The 23310-nt window shown below is 45.0% G+C and overlaps 1 protein-coding gene across 7 annotated transcripts in view; it reads left to right on the forward strand.

The window, feature by feature from the left end:
• Nucleotides 1-23310, forward strand: part of ERBB4 (erb-b2 receptor tyrosine kinase 4) — a 604652-nt gene that overhangs the window by 256786 nt on the left and 324556 nt on the right. The window lies entirely within an intron of this gene.

Raw genomic sequence — 23310 nt, forward strand, 5'->3', positions numbered from 1 at the left:
TCAAAAATCAGAGGGGGTAATTGCTTTAGTTACTCTTCCAAGCTTCACCCAGCAGTCACTGCTCAGCACAGTGCCTGATGTCCATGCATGGGGCCAGGCTTTCCCCAATGACAGGGGGTTTTGCCTTGTATTTCATCTTCTCCCTTAGTTTCTCTGGGGTCTTCAGTCTCCCACCATACACTGGCAGACCTTCCCCTCACGCAGCCAACCCATGGACATGCCTTTGTTTCTGTGTCATCTGCCATGCTTTGGTCACTGGCCCCAGTTTCTTTTCCTGTTTATCCCAAAGGAGGAGCAGCATCTTCCCCTACTGGTTTCATCACTTACTGTCTCTGGGCCTCCTGCTTGCCCCACAGCAGGAGCTGGAAGGTGTGGTGCTGGCCAAGGCATGCTGCCATGCATTAAGTGGTGGAGGTGGAAAGAGATGCCTGGCAGGGCCTCCTTCTCCAGCTCTCTGCACAACCTCATTGACTGAATGGGCGATGATTTCCTTTGCTGTGGAAAATAACCATGTCTGACACACTGGTGCTGATGGAAATCATTCTAATGGTCAGCACAGGTGTCTGGGTCAAGATAGTTGAGATTTTTCTGTTTGTTTTTTTTTTTTCCATAAAGGATGAGATTTCTGCTTAAAATTAATAGTACTGTGGGAAATGTTGGCATATCGTGAAAAACATTCCCTTTGCTGCACATGTTTAAGGAATGTTTCTCCCATGTTGGTTATTAGAAGGAGCAATGCACGGAGAAGTAAAGAGGGTCCCTGTTGACAATTTAACTTACTTCTACTCCTCAGTTCCAGCTTTGCAATAAAAGATAAAAGCCATTTCAACATTGCTCTTGTTTTTTTTCAGGACAGAGCATGTGGATATGTACATGTCCTCCTTGAAAAATAGATTAACTTATATAATCTTGGAATGAGCCTGGTGCGGAGCTCTCTTGCTTGACAGTAGCCCTTGTCGAAGCAATGGTGCCATGACCAAGAAACATAGTAAGAAGCTTAGACTCTTTTCAGACAAAGGAAGGAGTTGTAGGTGGGATATAAAAGGAGGAAGGATTGGCACGAGGACACATTTCGTGTTGCCACTTGTCACACTTGGTGTAATTGCCAAGCTGAAGCGCTGCTTACCCCACTCTTCACTGACCCTCTGTGCATGGAGGGCTTGCTTCTGCCTTGCTGACCCAGTGTGGAGTCACAGAACTCTAGTGGTGATTAAACTGACCAAAACCCTTGGGTTTGTGGAGTATAGAGCAAGAGATGGCCCCACTGAGATCTTCCTGCACAAAGATCTTGAAACCCAAGTCTGGTGGTGTATATGTATGTGCCTGAAGTAATCAGGAGTGCCTTGTTGGCTATGGGGGCCCAGCCAGGTCTGGGGTGAAATGCCCCAAAAGCCAATTTCATTGGCTATTTTATGCCTGTTTTATCAAGATCCTATTAGTATGAGTCACAGTAATTGAGTGTTTCCTAATTTAATTTGGGTGTCTAGCCACCCCACCCCCAATTCCAGACATTTTAGCTCTGTCCAGTGTGAATAATTGCAAGAACTACAAAAATACATGTCCTGATTTTCTCTGGATGTACTACAACCCCTGTCCTAATATTAGTATGGAACAGACAGCTCTATGGAATTTCAGTAAATACATTTAGGTGCTAAGGGTCAGGTCTACTGCCAGTATAAGTTAGCTGAGCTCCACTGATGCCAGTGGTGCTGTGCAAGGCTTTATCTGCTAAGCAGCTGGTTTCTTGGAGTTGGGACCCCACAAACTTAACCTTCAGTGTGATTTCAGAGGGTCCCTGTGCACCTGGGAGCACTGACATTTCCCCCCATCTCTATTTTTCCCCAAGTGTTTTGTCAAAGGGTTAAATAAACACAGAGGCCCGTTTAAGCTTGTAAGCTGGGTGTTCTGGAAACTACCACCAGGTTCACCAGGAGCAAAATCTGCAGCTTTGTGAAATTCAGTGGAAAATTGGCTTCAAGGAGCATTAACTCAGGTTCTCAGGGAATGTCTTTCTATTTTACTAAGAGGTGGTGGTGGTGGGGAAGATAAAAAAAGAGCACCTTTAGATACTAAAGTAATCTTTTTATTTCCCCTACAAGTTTGAACTTGGCCACTACCTGCAGTATTTTACTGTTATATTTATTGCTACTGAGGCAGAACTAGATTTAGGCTTAATACCAGGCTCCAGATGGTTTTTAGAAGTTGATCACATTTACAGTCCCATGATTTGTGCATGGCTGTTTTCCCCTCCATCGCTTTACAGCTAAACCCTGTGCTCTCAGATGCATGCTCCTGGAAATGCTCGATGGCATTTCACAGGTCCTATAAAGGAAAAGATCATTTTCTGCAAAGCCTTTGGCATGATTTTTGTCTCCACCAGGCTTCCCCCTGCCAGTGGGAGATGGCACTGTAGTTTTACCCAGCACAGAAGGGTGATGGCCAGTCCTGCAGCCTGCTCAGGCTTTGCTCTGGGTTGCTTTGGAGAGGTGGAGTTTTATATCCAGTCCTTCAAAGTACAGAGGGGCCACAGTTCTCTCAAGCTGCCAGTGGAGGGACTGGAACAGCCCGAGTATGAGGCATTGTGTGGTGTATACCCAAATGGCAGTTCAGCTGGGGGTTGGAAGTGGGGAGTGATTCTTTAAAATCACTTGGTTTGCATTTTAAGGAAGGATTCTGAATTATGGGATCTCAAGATGAGACTTCTTGCTGCTCGAGGTCAGTTTACTGTCAGAGGATTATATAAAAATGCAAAGGACCCTCTGGTGTTGCCCTCTTTGGAACCTGGAGCCCCTGCATGTGTGTCTGCTGCTTCTCCCACCCACCATGGGGTGGGTGAGCCAGGGTCTGCATCTCCCTTCCTGTTCTGAGCTGTACTTAGCTTGATGCTGCATGTGATTCTGTGATTCTCTAGTTTTATTTTAAACACCGTAGTATGGCAGTGTGTTGTTTTGTCAGAGGAGCACTGTGTTATCCAGCCCATGGCTTTATCTTCCCTTTCTGCTTTTTCTTTGCAAAGACAGGCTATAAACCCAGCTTCTTTCAGTAAGCGTGGTGCTGGAGCATCAGTGAAGTGCACTAAGGCAGGACCTGCCCTTCCCACTCCATCTATCTGTTCCTGTACCCCATACCCCAAAGTTGTGCACATCCTGGTTTTCATTAGGAACTAGAAAAATCCATCTTTTTTTTTAGCAAAAAAGTATGCAGAAGCTGTTAGCTTAAAGAGAGGTTTTAGGCTATCAAAACCTCACTGAGGGTACTGATGATGGAGAATAGCTTGGGGAAGCACATGTTTTATCATTCCTTTGTACATTTGGTTTTCAGCTCACTTGTGTTAAGCTTTTCAGTTTCTGCATCTGCTATATCATTTTGCTTTCATTTTTTAAAGTGTTCTATGTACAACTAAACCCACATGAGGATGATCTGCTTTCTCCTTTCTGCTTCTTTCTAAGGCAATAAGACATCTGGCTGCTACTAGCATGAATTATCAAGTCACATCCTTTTAACCCTCCTCATCATTTTATTTGTAAAGTGCTCACCCGCTGAGATACCAGGGGCCATGTGCAAACAGTTTAAAACAACATCAGGAAATAAACAGCATGGGCAAAAATGATGAGAGGGTTTTTAAAGCTGGAAAGCTGTGAGTGCTGAAAACAAGCATGTTGATGTTGGGAGGGAGGGGAGAGCGGTCAGATCAGCCCAGTGTAGATGCAGAGGCTGAAGCTAACCCTTCTTTCTGAAGCTAAGTGTGAAGTTCAGCTCTTCAGCCATGGGTGGTGACTGCTGCAGGCACCAGGACATGCCTATAAATCTCTTCATGTATGTAGCCAATGATATAAGAGAAGCCATACCCCTGAGCGTTTGGGACCCCAGCACTGCTGGGGTGCTGCTCGCTGCAGGGGCAGATGGTAAGCATGTCAAATCCAAGCTTTTTTTCTGTAGGCAGCTAGTGGGGAAACCTTTGTGTGAAGGCACCAGCTCCAGTGGCGTTCAGGGTGCACCTGTGCTGTCTTTGTGTGCCAGAGCAGTCTCTGGAAGCTCTGCTAAAAGGTGTTGCAGTAATGACGCCTGCCTGTGTATGGTGCTCATGCAAAGTCCTTGGAGGATGGGTAAAGATGAGCTGGCTGGCTGGGTCTGTGTGCCACATCTGCCAAATGGCTTTTTGATTTGGAAAGAGCGCTGCCAAAAAAAGACTGAAACAGCAGATTATGGCCAAGATGTTGAACTTTCTACCCCTGCTCCACCAGACAGAGACATTAAGAAAGAAAAAGCACCATGCTGCTTGCTGCCCCTTGGTGATAGTCCCACTCCCTTATTCACTCACCTAGATGGCAACACAGTTGAGTCCAGAGGAGGCCACAAAGATGATCAGAGGGCTGGAGCTCTCCTTGTAGAGACAAGCTGAGAGAGCTGGGCTTGTTCAGCCTGGAGAAGGCTCCGGGGAGAGAAGGAAGGCTCCTCTGGAGAGGGACTTTGAACAAGGTCCTGTAGGGACAGGCCAAGGGGAATGGCTTTAACCTGCCAGAGGGGAGACTGAGATGAGCTCTTAGGCAGAAGTTCTTCCCTGTGAGGGTGCTGAGGCGCTGGCACAGGGTGCCCAGAGAAGCTGTGGCTGCCCCATCCCTGGCAGTGTTCAAGGCCAGGTTGGACACAGGGGCTTGGAGCCCCCTGCTCTACTGGAAGGTGTCTCTGCCCATGGCAGGGGGTTGGGAATGGATGAGCTTTAAGATCCCTTCCAAACCACTCTATGATATTATGAACACCAGCCCATGGCTCATCTGGGGCCAGTGTGGAGCTTGCCAGGGTCATGGTGGGAGAGATGCAGCTGTGCAGGGAGCAGTGCTGGGACCACGGTATGCAGAGATAGGGCCATGGGGCGGGCAGGAGGACAGGAAGGCACTAGCCCTGTGCACTTCTTAGCAGCTCTCTTTATTGTCTTGCAGCACCATTTTGTGCTTTCACAGTATCTCTGCAAAGAACTTTGCCAGAAATAAATAGGAGTTTTCATGGATAATAAGGAGGTGATAAAGCGAATAACACATCCTTGATCTGTACAATTTAAAGCTAACTTAAATGCAGGATAGTTGCCAGTAGGCGAGAAGAAGCATCCAAAACTGATCACGGGTTTGAATGGCCACAGGAGCTGAGCTGTCAGTCCCTCTGACCAGGATTAACACAGTTTATGTTGAGCACTGTGGGAAGCAGCAGTAGCATCAGAGAGGATAAATGCTGGTGTTCCTGGTGCTTTCCCATCTGACAAAGCCTTCAAAGTCTCACACTTCACCCAGGAGCATTAGGACAAACACAGGGAGGAGGTGAGCAAACTCTGTCCCTTCATGTGAGCCGACTGCTGATGTGGAAACCTGTCCCTGCACTGGAGGGCGAAGAGCTGGGGTGGCAGGGATGTATATGAGCGGGACCAAGGCAGACTTAGGTATAGATGCTGAACACCACTGAGTGCTTTATTAGTAATGAGGTGGGTGCAGGTGTTGTGGAGACAGGGAGTCTTCAGTAAAGAGCACATAAAAATTCCTCCTGCCAGCTTTCCATCCTCGGGATGTTTGTTCGGATGCCATGGATTTTTAGTAATCCTCACTGGGATAAATTTACTGAGGTCCTTCAGGGTTTTCTTGGGTAAAGATGAAGGCAAGCACAGGTTTGAGCACTTCAAGGGCTGGTGCCTACAGCAAATAAGGAATGTTGCCCAGGAACAGCTTGAGCAGGAAGACAAGAAATTCAGCTTTGCTGTGGTAGATGGCAGAAGACTCACTGGGTACATCTGAAATTGAGGAGTTTAATCAACATAGCAAATGGTGGGTATGATTTTAAGCAGTTATTGTTCTCTTCCAAAAGAGATGGTTTGAATCTGGTGTCCATCTCTGGTACTGAAAGATGGAGAAATCCCTGTGTGGGGGTAGCTTGGTAGGTGGATGGGTAAATCAGTGCTGTTCGGTGATAGATTATTCCCCAGGTGTCTGGGGTTGGGCCGCATCACCAAGGTCTGCTCTGTCATTGTACCAAGGTGCTTTACTCATATTCCTGTGTTACTAAATCAAAACAATTGGCAGCAAAACATGGCTGAAAGGAAATAATCCCAGCATGGAAACTAGGCAGCCCTGTGCCACCTAAAACTGCTGCGGCCAGTTATTTCCATCGCTGCAGTGCTGTAGACTTACTACAACCATATGAAAGGGATTTTAGCCAGGAGAGGGGAAAGGCTATGCAATAACATGAATGGCTTGCACTGACTGAAAGCCAAATGAGCAATTTTCAGCCTCAAAAATCAAACGAGAGGACAAAGCACGAGACCTACAAGCAGGCTAATAATCCACATAAATGCTAGAGATAAAAAAGTCTACACAGCTTTACTATGCACCGCACGGTGTTTGTTAGGAGGTTTCCTGTATGCCATGAGAATTTGTCAGTGCCGCTGTTGAAATCAAGTCAGGCTTCTCAAATAGCTACACTGAGCTTATTAGCAATGATTTTCTTTAGGGTGTGAAAAAATAAGGTGCAAAAAGTACTTCTAACTCTTCCGTTGAGGTATAAAGTAACATAAATATGAGGCTGAAAACCAAAACAGTTTTGCTTTTCTCACGTTCCTCCCATTTCCTCCCTATTCGCATTCATCCCACCGTGTGGCTTCAAGTGTTTTAAAGGAGCAATTAAGGATTCGTTTATTTTCTTACACAAATATTTCTCTGACACTTTCCCATTCCAGGCAGCTTTTGGAAAGCAAAACCAGTTTGAACTCGAGAGGAAAAAAGTGTAAAGTATTAGCAACAAATTAGTTTCTCCCAGAACCTCAACTACGTACTGCCTCAGAATTCGAAATGAAATTGTTGGAATAAAGTCTATGAGGTCTTTTTTTAAAATGGAGGGAAAAAAACACCCAACCTCTGAAGCAAACCAGAGAAAAGGAAGATAATAGCGCTTGGAAAGCAACCTCTTGGCAAAGAGGAACAAGAGCAGTGGAATAATTTAATTGCTTATCAGCTAATTATACGGTATTATAATGTTAATGTGTCTTCATCATGACAATGTAATAGGTATAGATTGAAGCATATGAAAAAGAAAGTGTTGATGCAGTAATTATAACTAAGAGCAGAGCTGTTAGAGTAATTATAATGCTTCATCAGGTAATTAACGTATTGTTCAACTTGAGATGGAGAACAAAGAGTGAAGAAGTTAAATATTGAAGGACATGCCTTTCCCACTCTGGGGCCATCTCCTGAATGTGCTGCAGGAGGGGGTATGCTGTATTGATACTGTTATTTTCCTATTTCCTTGTGCATCTTTTATTGAGTGGGGGAAAGTCGCGGGGGGGGTGTAGCAAAATAGGCAGCGTGGCAATCGTTATTTTGAGCCATTTATCCTGAAGACCCTGCCTGATCCGCCTTGCTGCAGAGGCAATCAATCTGTGGATGAGTATCTGGAATAAAGGACAGTGGATTCTCCTGCAAATTAACCTCTGATCAAAGGCACCCATTCAGCACGGGCAGAAGTTCTGGAGCGAAACCACTGCAGAAAGTGCAGTTTAGTTTCTCCTCTCTGCTGAAGTGGCTGCTTTTGGTGTGCTGGGGGCTGCTGAGGGCATCACTGCTGGGCACAAATGGAGGTGGAGAGCTGGAGCCCTGCACTTTTGCTGCTGCTCTGCCTTCATCTCTCTTCCACTGCCCCCAAAAGCCCCTGGGAACAGCAGCACAAGCCTGGCTCTAGCTGCCAAGCTCCCGGCCTGATCAAATCTGCCCCGTGCCTGGGAATGGTGGTGTGCCAGGCAGCAGCTCAGCACCTTCCCCACTGGAGACCCTCATCTGCAGCCGGCAGCATCACTCACCCTGATCCACAAGGCTGTGGCCACAGGAGGGGGGGAACTGCTGCCGTGCAGCTTAGGGACTGAGCAGTGGTTTCGTATTGATGTGCCCCAAAGAGGGATGTGAGATCTATCCCGGCTGTGCAATTTGAGTAGTAAAAAGCTTCTTGGGATTAAGGAACAGTGCTTGTGAGGGGATTGATGTATCTGGGTTTGATTTTTCATTTGCTGGTTAAATGGACTGAGTGTTGGTTCCTGCTTAGTACAAAAGTAATAAGAAAGCTCTTGTGTCTTGGGTAACAAGTTATGGAAATGTAAGCATTACTTTTAAATATCCAACTTTGTGTCTATTCCCCCCAAATTACCAGAGTAGGAATTTCTCTCTGTCTCCCGCATTCCAGAGGAGTGCTTTAGTTTACTGCTACAGAGTGCACTGTAAACATGTGGGTGTGCTTAACCACAAACATATTCTTACACGTGTCTCTAAGATCATATTCCCATTTTGATGTGCAAGTTTTGACCCACCAGTGATTTTGTCCAGGTATCTCCTAGTCAAGTCTAAACTCAAACTGTGGCATCTGCTAATAGCATAGGGAGGTTTGTCCCCTGTCTTTGGTCCATCAGGACAACCTCAGCAGCTAAGTACCAGGCTTCTGCTCACTCACTCTCCACTCTCCCCAGGTGAGTCAGTAAGAAATTAATTAAATATTAAAAAGTTCATTTAAGGCAAAAAATTGTCATACAGCAAAAGGAGGATGTAGTATTTTTAGTGGAAGTGGGAATAAATACCTTATGATAACAGAAGGGTGGGATCAGTGTAAGCAAGTGAGATTTGGATGAGCAGAGCTGCTGGAGCTTGGCTGTGAAGGTAGGGGCCTATTTAGGTGGACTGAAGTCACTGTATTATAGTAGAGAGCTGGAAGAGAATAAGGTTGCTGGTGGGGAAGGCAGAAACACAACAGTATAAAAAGAAGTATGATGGCTGAAAGGACAGAGTGTGATCAGGGTGAGTGGACTGAGTTTAGGGTAAAAGAACTGTAGTGACAGGACAAGGGGGAATGTCCTCAAGCTGAAGGATGGTCATTTTAGACTAGACATTAGGAAGAAATACTTGATCATCAGGGTGCTGAGGTGCTGGCACAGGGTGCCCAGAGAAGCTGTGGCTGCCCCATCCCTGGCAGTGTTCAAGGCCAGGTTGGATGGGGCTTGGAGCAACCTGCTCTAGTGGAAGGTGTCCCTGCCCATGGCAGGGGTTGGAACTCGATGAGCTTTAAGGTCCCTTCCAAACCATTCTATGATAAAAAAAGGCGTCTTGAGTATCAGAGGACAGAGGCTTTCATATTGATGTGCCCCAAAACACATCTTTCTGGTCATAATGGTGAGTGAAGTTTCAGGATGGAGGTTGTTAAATCTACAGTGGGGATTATATGCTTCTAATACCAGCAAGAGGAAGCTCCTTCAGGTCCTGCTTTCAAGGGACCTTGTTCCACCTTGATCCAGCACAGGCTAAATGCACCCTGTAGACAATATTTGGGGTTTTTTGATGCGGCAAGAGAGAGGAGCTGGAGGAGCTCTTGCATCTTGCAGTGCCTGCACTGGGTTGTGCGGGTGTGTTAAGCTGACTTTGCCTTGGAAGTAAAGTAGATAAATGTGATTTAAGTCTCTTGTATCTTCATCTGCAATGCCATTGTTTAGGACCTCGATTCATTATTGTTTAATGACACAGTGTTTGAGCATTAGCAGCACGCTGTGTTTCAATGGATCTGTACTAATCCAGCACAGCGTGCTTTCTGACTGAGCGTTCCAGTGTGGCTGAGTAGAGTTTCAGTTACTCTTACAAATGAATGAAAATCAGACACCTACACCTTTTGCATATCTGTGAAAAAAATTAGCCTTAAATACAATTAAAAGGACCTATCTCATATGCAACAAATTCTAGGCAAAATAGAGCAAAGCTATTGCATATAAAAAACCAAAGGCTTTTAATGCTCTTTTAGTATTTTTCTAGAATGTATTTGCCTCAGTCTGCAGGAAAAAAAAGGGTCTATTGAGCAGAATGATTTATTCTTTTGGTTGGGCTTCGGCTGTTAGAAGTTTATTCCCTGACGTAAAGTGCGCATCTCCGTCTTGTAAGGATTTCGTTGTATTTCCAGGAGCACCTCTGTTGCAGGCATAGATGCCATCTTTAACATGTCTGTTTAGGCTTCAATGTGTATTATCAATAGCACTCTAGAAAAGTTCCTTTAACTGAAACAGGAAAGCTTACTCTGAGAGCATGCAGTAGTGACAGATGGCTGCAGTGTCTTCTGCTGGATTGCAGCTGATGCTGTGCAAATAGCTCAGGACTAATGCAGGGTAATGTTTCCAAGTTGAGCAGTCCAGTTCTCTGATCAGGATGAGGCCTCTCGAGACCTCCCACAGCTTATCTCAACTTGAGGATCTGATCTTAGTCTAGGGTTCTCAAAATCCTGGGGTGAAGCATTCCTGTTAATCCACGTGGAGTTGTTTGTCAACACTTGAGTGGATTCTTTCTGGAGGGTTCAACTTGTTTGTTTCTCAGATATTCATCATTCATTCCTTTACCTCTGCATCTCTAGTGTGGGGCCAAACCTAGCAACTGAGATGTGGACATCACAATAGAAGAGGTTGTTTGCAGGCTGCTCCTTGCACGGAGCTGTAGGAGCAACAGAGGAAAGGTGGCTCTCGGAGGGCTGCCAGCCCAGTGGAACAGAGCCCATGGGGTTAAACTGGGCAGGAACCCATTGGTCTGCTGGTGTAGTCAGTGAGTCCTTTCCCACAGGCACAGCTCTAGGCTCCAGGCCTGGGGGAATTGTATTTGTACCTTTAAAAGATCTCCTCTTACACCTGAGGATGCTCTGGTCATCTTTTCAGCTGAGACATCCTTGATGAAATCCCTTTCTAAATGCATTAATTTAATGGTACCTTAGAGTAGTGAGAGCCACAGCTTGGGCATTGGTATTAAGATTTTCTATCCATTTATCAGGTTTAAGTTTGGTGGGTTTTGCACATTGTCAGTAGTAGTTCCACATTTAGAGGGAAGCTGAACAGAATTGTACCATCCACCTCCTCCCCACTGTGCAGTCATGGGAATATTTTTATCATCTCTCCTCTTCCTTTCAGTGGTCACCCTTTTATTGTGGCTTTCCTTAGTTTGCCTTTGTTCTTGCTAGCATTGTGAACACAGTGTCTCACATGGACCCAGACTGCCTATACATGTAGTGCATTACAGCATCTTTGTGGGTAGCAGCCATCAAAACATCCTCTTTTTCCCAGTCCTGCTGCATTCCAGCTATTTTTCCTCCCTATTGATCCATACATGGAGTTTCAAAGCTCAGCCGAGGAGGTTTTATGTTGAGGCAGAAATTCAAACACTTCTGTGGGCCTTATTTCCCTCTCTAAAACAGCATTCATTCCGCTGTTGACACCAAAGCCATGCTGAGGCTATGCCTTCCTGAATTAAAAACTTGAAAAGCAATTAGAGGAGCTGCTTTAGAAAATGTCATCGAGCACAACCACTGCCTGGTATTCGTGTCCTCCTCCCCAGCACCCTACACCCTGCTTAATTTCCTTTCTTGCAAGTCATCCATTCAAATTGCCTGGGAGTGGAAACCAGTGTTATTGACTGTCTTGTCAGGAGCTGTCACAAAGCAGTAAATAGAAGCACAAGACAAATGTAGGCACATCCAGGGACAGGAAAATCATAATTAATGCTTCAGTAGAATAAAGTGCCTCTATAAGGACACGAGTGGAAATAAAAGGAGAAAGAGATATTAGTTTGACATATATCAGTGTTTTAGCTAGATCATATATATATTCACATAAATCTATACTGCAGTTGTGCCTGTTCACCTGATAGGGGGCATAAAGGCAGGATAGGATTGAAGCCTTTGAATGAGTTCCTAAAGAGTTTACATTAATTGTCAGAGATGGGGATAAGTTTTGAATGTCAAAGTTGCAGGAGTCATGAGGTTGCATTTCCTTATGGTGGGGACACTGCAGACATTTGCAAACTTGAGTGTTTTAACATAATGCTATTAAACATGTTAAAAATGCAGTGTATATGTACATATCACAATGAAATAGGTAGGTCTGTTCCTCCTATAAAGGGTTGTTCTTTGCAGAAAAGGATCAGGCATTTATATCGATAACAACAGTATCCACATTTATGGTAGGCTAAACTGAAAAAGAGATGTCAGCCTTGAGCACTGAGGTTAAAGGAAGTATTGCCCTTGGAGGCACCACATAGCTGGGTTTGTTTCAGACAGGGGAGTGCATAGGTATCAGTATGACATTCCTCACCCCTTCCCCCTGCTACAACACTGCCCTGCGTTGCTGCCCATCTGGATTTTGGAGGTGGGCAACACGTTGCAGCTGCTGGCAGATGTTGCTCAGTAGGGGACATGCACTGCCAGTACGTGGAAGCTGCAGATTCCCATGCAGAGCCCAAGGTCTGCAAGGTGACGGAGCACAGGATAAGTTCAAAACCAGAAACATTTGCCCTCTAGTTTATGTAGATCGTTTGAAAGTATAGGCCTGAGGCCAAGAGCAGATAAATTACTTAAGGCAGCACCCAGTAAGTTACAGCGTTTGTGTGACTACTAGTAACTGTGGGGCTTTTTAAAAGATACGTCTTGCACAAATACAATTACTTTATTTTACAGCAGTCAGTGCGGATCACACATTTCCATGGTGCGTACCAGCTTGGTATCTGATTAGCACCAAATTCAATTTGTGTTTAATAAGCCTAAGGCAAAATTAGCTTGATACAGTATCATTTAGCAGTGTTTAGACATGAAAACCAAGTCATTTGATTTTGCCTTACTTAGCTTTACCGTGGTACAATAAACAAGTTTATTGTGAACATTAACCTGCAACATCTTTCTGGCTGGAAAAGATGATCTGTGTTGTCAGGTAGGGCTGGAGGTGTGGATGTTGACATTCCAAAGTGACAGCCACAAACTCTACACCTCTGAGCTTACAGGAAAGAGTTCAGATGGGAGCACAGATGGAAGCAATATGAGTATTAATAGAATATTTCTTAGGAGTCGAAGAAGCATCTGAAGCTCATGTTACAACTCAGTAATATCTTTCTAAATGCCAGTAGTAGTTGCCTTTGGTGGTGTGTGGGCTTAGGGACTAAAAGCTTAATGTGATTTAGAAAATGTTGTCAAAGTGTAGCCCACAACACAAAGGGTGCTACAAGGAGCATTTTCCTGCTTTTGAGACCAGCCAAATACTGCTTTCATTATACCTGTGAAATCCCACTGATGTAGGACATCAGCGTTTTGTTTTGCAAGGTCAACTGTCCTCAGCAAGACTAGCCATAACTGGACTTGGGTCCACTGGTACCATGTGAAATGGTCTTAAAAAGGGTAATATTAATCCCTTCAGTGGCAATTTTCATCAGCAAACCAGCTAGGAGCACACCTATTCCTTGGTGTTAGTGAAATCTCAAGGCACTGAAGCAGTTCCATCAGGTTATTCTCCATTGTCCCTCTGAACTGCCCCTCCTGTCACTTCCCAGTTGACTGCTGCACCAAGCTGGAGATTTTCCCTAAATCCAATGGAGAATAAATGGATTTTAGTTGAGCTGAGTCTTTGCTTTTCTTTCAGCAGCTTGAAGAATAAACTTCTGTTGTGCCTCCCTACTTATACATGCACTGAACTGTGGATAGCACAGTTACCCCCCTAGAAACTGTGAAGTGGCCCAAACTATGTTTTCCCTGTGTAAATGAGCACGCTGCTTTGTTTGGTTTAGGAGGTATCTGCTGATTTACACTAGCTGAGGATGCAGCCTGGACCTCCTTCCAGTCAGATGGGCACGAGATTGCTTGCAGGACCTCGCTTGTCAGTAAAAAGCCGATGTTAGCAATTTTCATCAGGCAGCATGGAAATTAATTAGCCCAATTTTATGGAAATTAGCTCATTATAAATAATTTTAGCTGGCCCATTCACAAAGCACTTTGCACATTAGGGAAAAAGAAAAAAGAAAAAGCAAAGCTCTGTGAATTGGATACCGAAAAAACTCTTTTCTCTCCGCTTTCTAAAAACAAATGCATTTCAGCAGCTGTGCCATTTGCAGGGGAGGGGTGGCACCACAGATGAGCCTCTAGACTTCACTTTCCCACTCAGCACCCAGAAGAGCAACAGTGAGTGATTTGTTCTGCTCAGTATTGTTTGGGGCTGCAGATGGCCTTGCGCAGCCTGAAGAGGCACGTTCTGCTCTTGCTGCCTGAGGGCTTGGCCGAGGGAGGAGGAGGTGGGGAGAGTAGAGATGGGCATCTCTGAAGGCATCTCCCTGGGGCTGCTGGTCCTGTGGTTAATAGAGATAAAATATCTCAGGCACAGATATGTAATTACTGGGGTGAGAGCAGGGACATGAGGAGCTCTGCCATCTCTTCTCTTAGACTTTATGGGCCGTAAGGTCTTGTATTGCAGAATAGGAAGGGTATGTGAGTGCTGAGGGGTCTCCTGCGTTTTGGTGTCTGTTGCAGCCCAAGAAGGTCCTGTGTATCAGCTTGGCCTTGTGAGATCTCCAGACGGTCCAGACCACATGATCCTAAGGCTGCAGTCTTTTGTTCCCCATCTTTTTAAGGATCTCTTGATTCTGAAGAGTATCGAGCACAGCCTTTATCTTCTGCTTCACTGTTTGCCCTTCAGTGCTTTTGCTAGAGGAGGGTTTTAACGTAACCTGTCTTCAGGCCGGTCGTGTAATAGGCAGGTCATGCAATGGAAGAAACGCCTTCATTCCATGCTCCATCTCAGCGTTGTCACTTCTCTTGGGAGTTTTCAGGATATACTAATCTTCAGGGTGTGTAGAGAATTGGCATTTTCCTCCTGACTTACAGAAGATCTCTGTTCAGCAACCGGTTTTCTCCCAGCCTGGACTGGAACGTCCTGCTGAAGAATGGTTTTTCCTCCTAAAAGTGTTATGTCTTGGCCCCGGTTCCATTCTTCTCTCACTTCTCCGATTTTTGATCTCTTGTCTTCTCTCCCTTTGGCAAATGCCATTCTTGAATCCCCTGGAAAGAAGATGGGTGAAAACCCAACCAACAGTCCTTATTTTATTCAGGATATGATGCTTCCTGTGTTACCAATGAGCCACGTGCTCAGGTGCTGTAGTTCTTCAGCCACAGCCACCACCATTCGCATTCATAGCCAGCCTACAGGAATGGATCAGACCATCATGTCTTAGGAGATCTATTGCCTGTCACCTTTTGTGTATCTCAGGGCATCTCCCCAGCAATAATTAGCATCCTACTGAGCACCGATTAGCTTTTCTTTCCTTGCAGCCCTCTTTCTTAGGTCTGGCATTGCTCATTTTAGAGGCAGGTGAGTAACACTGTTGTGAAGCAATGAAGCAGCCAGCGTATTAGAAAGAAGCAATGCTGGAGTCCCAGGCAGTTTTCAACACCACTGCCTCCTTTCCCCACCAAGAGAAACCCTGTGTGCATCCTCAGGGGTGTGCAATGACACACAAGGAGCAACCACTCTTATAATGTGCCTGTTCTAAATAAAACCTGCTATTTAGAAGGAATTGTGCCCCAAAAGATGCTGGTTTCTTTTAAAATGAAAACTTCAAATGAATTGAAGCTGAAGGAATATTTTGGAGGTGAGGAAAAAAAAAGTCTTTCTGGCAAGTGACAGGATCAGACTTATTACTCCTCCACAATTTGCTTAAGCAGCTACTATAAACAGCTACTAATCAGGCTCCCTTGGTGTTTAGAGATATCTGTGGAATGATTTTAATTAGATTGGCACCTCTTTGTTAATTCTGTAATGTTTGTTTGCTTGTAAGCTACGGTATTTGGGTGCTGAGAAGCTGTTTAACGTCTTCAGTTAAATTCGAATTAGTAGGCTCTTTGGCACATTGTTCTCTCTTGTAGTGGAGTTTTGCAAGAAATAGAGTGTGTGCTGATACTTTCGACACCCCAACTGCAGTGTTTTGGAAGCACCTTGGGCACCTCCACTGAATTTACTAATGTGACCAAATGAAACTGAGGAAAAGGCAAAGACACGGAAAAGGCAAAGACACAGAAAAGTGTCAGTGTTTGGGTATCTATCTTACAAGGTCATTTTTTGGTGGTTATTCTAGAGCAAGAGGTGTCTGGTATAACAAAAACCAAAGGATGGGAAAAATACTGACCCATCCCTGGCAGTGTTCAAAGCCAGGCTGGATACGGCTTGAAGCAACCTGCTCTAGTGGAAGGTGTCCCTGCAGCATCACAGTTGAGCTTTCTGTGAGCACCTATCTGCTGCTGTAGCCGCCTCAGCTGGGCTGTAGACCTTAGCAAGCAATTCCAGTGTGTTCTATTCTAGCCCGAGGAAGGGTTTAGATCTGTCAGCAGTGAAGATGCTGAGCCCACATGAGCCAGATTGAGTCTTCTAGGGTTGGAAGTTGGTTTTTGATTTCCCTCCTTTCCATTTTTGGTGTGAAATTTTCTTTGCAATAATAGCTGATTATCTGTAATCTGCACCTTTTCTATTATGTTTTTTGTTGATTTACCTTGATTTGAGTTTGTTTTTTGTGATTATTATGGATTTTAGCCTGCTTCCCACAGGCTGTCAGAGCTCTTCCTATGCTTAACCCATTTCTGTCTGATTATCTGAGGGTGCCCCTGATGTGGTGCTGATGAATAGTAGGTAGGGGGCTTTTAAATTGAAAAATGAACTTTTAAAACAAACCCCCTGAAATGGAGAGTGTTCTCTACGAGAGGAATATTGGGTGATTAAAAGACATTTGTGCTGTCCTCTATGAATTTGGACTTAGGAAAGGAGATGGGATATGTTGTATCGCTGGTGGAGCTGGGCTTTGCATGATTGCATCTGCAGCGTCCTACATGCCACCAGGCTGAGTTTGTTTAAGTCAACCAAAGAATTAGCTTTGAATTTTCATTTCAGGGCTGATGTGTGGTTAGGGTTAAGTTTCCAAAAAGGAGAAAGCTGAGACCTGCAATGAAACCTTTCCTCTGCCAAAGGGCAAGGGAGGGCTGGGACTATAAATACCCACCCAAGCACCATAAAGGCAGGGGTGATGCTGATACTGGGATGATGGGCTCCATCCCAACCAGCATGTGTAACCAACCCTCTGGCTCGTTCTGGTGTTTATTTGCCTCCAGCACAAGGCACTGAGAGGGCACATATGCTGGCGTCAAGCCTGGCACTGTGGAGTTACCCATGGGTTTTGCCCAGCACCTTTGTGCAGTTGTTTAAAATCTTCTTTGGGTTTCAGTCTTTCATCTGGCATTTCTGCCTTTCATCCGAGAGCATCTCTTCTCTGCTTGATCTCCAATCTGATGACAAAAACAAACCACTTTCTCTTGCTGCAACAAGTATTTAATTCAAAGGCTATTTGAAGGTTGAGAGAAGGAATCTCACTGTTTGCTGAACTAGTTGGTCCAAACAGCTAAAGAAGGCTCACTGCTTTAACAACAGTTATTATAACAAGTGAGATAATTGTCTTTGGGTGGGAGAATTTGGATTCTTAATGCCAAAAATAATGCACAAGATAACACCATGGGTCCTATGCATTTGTACAGTATTTGTATAATGGTATAGTCCAAAGAGCTTCACCTAAGTCTTGTAGCAAGGAGCTTTATCTTGGAAGAGAGAATTGTGCTCTGCGATGTTTCAGTCCAAACAGACCAAGGAGCTTGAGAGGTTGGGGAACAGGGAGAGAAAGCCCAAGCTGTGCAGAAGACCTGGCAGGGGATGTCTGAAGGTCCAGGCTGGTACTCTGCTGGTCATGCCAAATGGCTCTTGGTCTTGGAGCCATGAATTTGCAGTATTGGGGTAAAAGAGGGCTTATTTATTTATTCCCCATCCCTGGCAGTGTTCAAGGCCAGGTTGGACACGGGCTTGGAGCAGCCTGTTCTAGTGGAAGGTGTCCCTGCCCGTGGCAGGGGACTGGAACTGGAGGAGCTTTAAGGTCTCTTCCAACCCAAACCAGTCTGTCTCTCTGTGACACTTATGAGGTATGTTAGTGGGTGCCTGGCTCAAAATGTCAATATTTTAGCCTATAGAAGTGGTGCTGCCTGTGTGTTCTGTATTATTTGTAAAGCAGCAGCTAAGCCTTCTTTCATGGGGTGCTGCTTTTCCAGATGCCTTTGCCTCCACTTTCTTCCTTCCAGTGGTGGATCTGATTGCTTGTCCCTCTGCAACCTTTGTGCTGAGCCACCAACATGGTATTACCATGAAAATCCAGTGCACTATTCTCCCTTGGAAGCATCTGCATATGATGCCTACCAGCTTTACTACTACTGATATTTACTGCCTCAGTGAAGGTGAGCCCACAGCGAGGATCTGAACCACGTACCTTGTGTTTCAGGTGAGCTGCACTCTCAAAGCTGCTCAGGTTAGCCATTGGCTCCTAATCAGACACACAAAATCCTGCAGAGACTCCCAGTGCCTTGCTCCCATAAACTTCCGCTCCCAGCTGTAGTGATCTGTGAGCATCTCCTTCTGTTAAATCCCCGTAGCAGTTTTCCATGGGTTTCTCTAGCAGAGTTGAAGGTGAGTCCTATGCCTTGACTCAAGCACTGCCTGTGGTTTGTGACTTACAGGCTAAACTGATTATTCAGCAGCAGTCAGTAAGACATGAGGAAAAGAGGGGTCTAAGAGTGGCTGTATTGAGTGATGGTTAAAGTACAGGGGGTTAGCAGATGTACCTCTGTGTGAGACATATATAACCCTTCCTTCAGGAGGAGATTACCTTAAAGATGGCTGTATTAGTGTGACTTAAACCTCTAAATGCAATTAAATCCTGAGTTAAGCCTGGAAAATTTGACCTGACATTCTGCCTTTGACTCGTCTGGTTTTGTGTTGTTGTATTACAACGAATCCTGTGTAACGGATCACACACTCCAAAGAGCCTGCTGGAATAGCTGGGGTAAATTAGGGACAGCACATCAGGCTGGCTGTTCAGTCTTCACCATCATTCGTGTTTCTGTAATGTGTGCTAATGTCTGTCAGCTGCATATGTATTTAATGAGATTTTAAAAACAACAGTTTTGATCTGCTAGCAAAACATGCCATGTGAGAAGGTGCCTGTGCTGCTGCAGAGCTGAATGCTTCAGGAAGGTTAACTCACTCGGAACACTAAAGGCTGAAAAGCAGCTTGTTAGCAGGAGAGGTACCGTCTGCTCTGTCCCAGGGTGTTCCCTCTGCTAAAGAGACACCCCAGCCTTTTTTAAAGGCTCAGAAATGCTTAACCTCACTCTTCCCATTATTTTTCACTCCGTTATGCTATGTAACCTACCAACCTTTCCATCAGGTGTCCTTCAGATGTCACTTCCATCCATTGGGGGGGAGAGGGGCTCTTGATGAAAGCTCAGAAACCTGCAGTTTGGCCTTAATTCCTGTCTCCCTTGAACACTTGTCACTTGCAGAGCAATTCCTTACTATGGGAAGCATGAGTGCATTATCCCTGGCTGATGCTGCTTCTCAGGTTCACCCTCCAGCTTTTACTCTACTTCTCACAAGAGATTCCTGCGGCTCATGTTTTTCTTTGACTTTGACTACCAGTTGCCCAAGAGAGGGACTTTCTCTTTGTGTCTGTCACTCCCAGCCACTACTGCAGTGCAGGTAATAAAGAGCACCCAGGAGAAGTACATACAGCAATAGGCTGAAGTTGAAGGTTGGTTTCTTTCATCTGCACCTCTCATAACTTCCAGATGCTTGTGAAGAGCTTCTGTTGCAGCCCATCAGACACAAGAGGCCAGGGTAGTTCAGGTAAGCGTCTAAACCAGAGGGATTTCTTTGAACCTCTCTGCAGTTTACCTGTTATTCATGTGAATCAGCCAAAATCAGGTTTCAGTAGAGTAAACCCATCCCTGGTCTAAGAGCAGTCACTGATAGCTGTTTCTTTAAAGCTATAGGTTAGCCCTGTGTGCTGGAGATGGGCAAGTATTTCCAAAATCCAGAAGGATCCTAATTATTAGCATCCTCCTGTGTGGAAAAGCACGATAAAGATGCCCACAGAGCAGCTGAAGCACAGTGCCTGGTGTATCAGCTCCAATAAATATTTAGGGGTGCCAGAAGAAAAGAAACTGCAGAGTGAGGGGATGTGCTGTTTCTCTATCCCGTTTCATGGCTGTGATAAGGGCTGGTGTCCAGCCTGCTTTCACCAGGGGAGATGTGGTAGCCTTGGAGCCATCTGGGAGTATTTCTCTGTTTGTTTCCATTGTGCCTTTAGATTTATTTTCCGTGCCTCTGCCTGTGGCTAAGCCAGTTTAAATCCATTTAGCTTCAGTGACAGGCTGGTACCTAAACAGACACTTGCATCCAGCCTGTTGGAAGTTTCTTTAAGCTCCAGCAGCAAAATGCTTTTTTGGGAACACGATCGATAGAAGCAATGACGAGCTCTGGGCTACCTGAATCCTGTGGCAGTAATTACAAGCAAATGGTAAATTGTGTTGCCCTTCATCTGAAACACTGCTAGCTTGGGTTACTGCTTGTATTTCGCCTCTCTCACTGTTTGTGTATCTTTATTCACCCTGCAAAAGCTGGGAGCGAGGTCTGAGATTGCAGGTTGAGGAGGGCTCTCAGCAGCCGCTTGCCAAATGGCCACTCCAGTGCCTACTGGCAACTGTGACCAGTGGGATTGCTCTTGCTTTGTAAAACATTCCTTTGTCTCACAAAACAGGATAAAACAAGATTCTGGTAGTTGCAGAGAAGGTGCAATGTAAAACCTTGTGTTTTCCAAAGGCAGAGTGCAGGGTTGTGTGGAAACAGTGGGAAAATACTGTAGCAACGTCGTGTAGTTTGAGAGGATGGTCTTTCTCTTTCAAGCACTTGCTTGGGTGGGTAAGAAATATTTACCAAAAGCAATAAATGTGATTTTTCTCTGAGATCCTGTGAGGGGACAGTGAGTGATCACAAAAACGGGTCAGGTAAAGGCTTAGGTGTCAGATGAAGCAAGTGCAAGGTCTGTGTTTATCAAGGATACGCTTTGATGTTAGGCAGTTGGGAAATAATACCACAGGGTTTCGTAGTGCAGGTGGCACCTTCTGATCCTGATTTACTGCTATTATTTGATAGGAAATGGTTTCCATGGTCCTCAGCTAAAGAAGAGGGGAAAGGTTTCTTACTCTTCCCAGCTATAGGTCTGCCAGAGCAGCTGGTGGGGTGGGAGGTAGTGCCATCAGCTGTGGTGTGGCTCAGCACCTCCAAAATAGCTCATGTACTCAGTTCCTGTGCTTCAAACCTGATCAAGTGATCTTGATTTGAATGACCAAATAGATGTGATCTATAGCTTTGGGTGCTGTTTCTAAGAACTGGTGGTTTTGGCCGGATGTGTGGCCTGTTTCAGTATTGCCCTTACCCTTTTTAAAACCTCATCTTGTCAGTTGATGGCATTTGCCAGGGTGTGTTGCTTTCTGAAAGCAGTAAAAGTGACTGTTGGGTTTGTATTGCTTTTTCAGGTAATGACTCCAAACAAAGCATATTTCTCTTAGGTTCTCCTGAGAGTTTTAAACTCCTCCTCCTTGCTATTTTCTTGTCTAATGGGGAGCCAGGGTATGGGGAGGGGAAACAGCCCTCATTTAAAAGAATGAGTTTTCTGTTACTCTTAGCATGTGCATCCTGGTTAATTATAGGAGCTGGAAGCTGTGCAGATGATGGATAACCTACCCCAAACAGCGCCTGTACCATGGGAAGGCAACAAGGCTTTTTGGCACCCTAAAAGCACAGTGCAGAGACACACGGTGTGGGAATTTCCATAGCTCCTTCTGAAATTACAATGTTAGAAGTTGTGATTCCCTGAAAGACCGCAGACCAGCAAGAGACAGGGATCTCAGCCATTACCTTGGCTCAAAGTCACATCACCTGAACTCAAGCCTTCCTTCCTACCCATAAAAAAGCATCTATGTGAGGATTTATTATGCTTTAACTTAATTCTGTAGACTGTATGAGTTTATTTTCACTTTCTCCACTGTGTTTTTGTATGTAAGCCTTTGTGGTACAAAAAAAGTTGCTTTATAGATGCTGGCAGCGGTATATCTCTGACTCAGATCCATGGAAAACTCTCTTATGGGGTTTAGGAATAGATTAGAAATGTGTCTGCTGAAGATAGGGCCACTGAAGAAGTCTCCAAAGAATATTTCTTTGAAGTCTCTGTTCTGGTAGGTGTGACGAGATTTCTGAAGTATGAAACAGACAGATTAGAACTTGTGTCAACTGTAGTGATCCAGAGGAGAGATTCCAGGGAAATCAGTTGGTATCTGCAAAGTCCCCCCAACTCAACCCTGAAAAATGGGAAAGGGAAAAAATTGACTGCTCAAATCTCTACAGATTGTTAAAGCCAAGAAAATGAAACAAAAAACTTGGTCTAGGGATTTTTATTTTATTTTAAAAAGTGTTTCCAAGGCTGGCAGGATTTCCCTGGAGAGTAATAAAAGTGTTTCTAGAAAAAACTTTTTTAGTTATGGAAAATATATTTAACTGCTTTTTTAAATATTTCACAGTTCTCTTATTCTTGCATCAGTGCCTCTATCAAATCTGGTGATGATTTTGTTAAAGAGGGTCCTGTGATACCTGCTTTTGCCATGTACCACAACAAGAGGAGAAAAGAGTACCAGCAGCAGCAAATTCAGATGCCTGCATGATGTTCCCGATTAGGAGATGGCATTTCTTTGGGGAAAGATTCAGGCCACCTATGTGAGATTGTGTTAGGCTGTTTGAATATCATAGAATCCCAGCCTGGTTTGGGTTGGAAGGGACCTTAAAGCTCATCCAGTTCCAACCCCTGCCACGGGCAAGGACACCTTCCACTAGAGCAGGGTGCTCCAAGCCCCTGTGTCCAACCTGGCCTTGAACACTGCCAGGGATGGGGCAGCCACAGCTTCTCTGGGCACCCTGTGCCAGTGCCTCAGCACCCTCACAGGGAAGAGCTTCTGCCTAAGAGCTCATCTCAGTCTCCCCTGTCCTGGCAGGTTAAAGCCATTCCCCTTGTCCTGTCCCTACATTCCAATGAATACCCCATTTTGGGGGGGCTTTCCTAATTTATTTTAATTTTGTGCTGGTTTTGTGCCGGTGTTTGAGCCCACTGCTACTTTAATTCACTCTCTAATCAATTTACATCTGTATAATTCATGGGCTTACTCAGAAGTCTTATTTCAATGGACACTTACAGTGCAAAAGCTGTATTTCATTATGGGGGATAAATCAGCTTATGAAAAAGTGAGCTATAAAATACCTGGGTCGAAGCAATCCCAGGCACAGCTACAGGTTGGGCAGAGAAGAGATTCAGAGCAGCCCTGTGGAGAAGGACTTGAGGGTGCTGGTTGATGAGAAACTGAACATGAGCTAGCTTCAGTGTGCACTCACAGCCCAGAAAGCCAACCGTATCCTGGGCTGCATCAAAAGGAGCGTGACCAGCAGGTCGAAGGAGGTGATCCTGCCCCTCTACTCTGCTCTCATGAGACCTCACCTGGAGTATTGTGTGCAGTTCTGGTGTCCTCAACATAAAAAGGACATGGAAC

Source organism: Pezoporus occidentalis, unplaced genomic scaffold (assembly GCF_034315485.1).
Source record: "Pezoporus occidentalis ecotype Australia unplaced genomic scaffold, CSIRO_AGI_Poc_V1 ctg118, whole genome shotgun sequence".
Classification (NCBI taxonomy): Eukaryota; Metazoa; Chordata; class Aves; order Psittaciformes; family Psittacidae; genus Pezoporus; species Pezoporus occidentalis.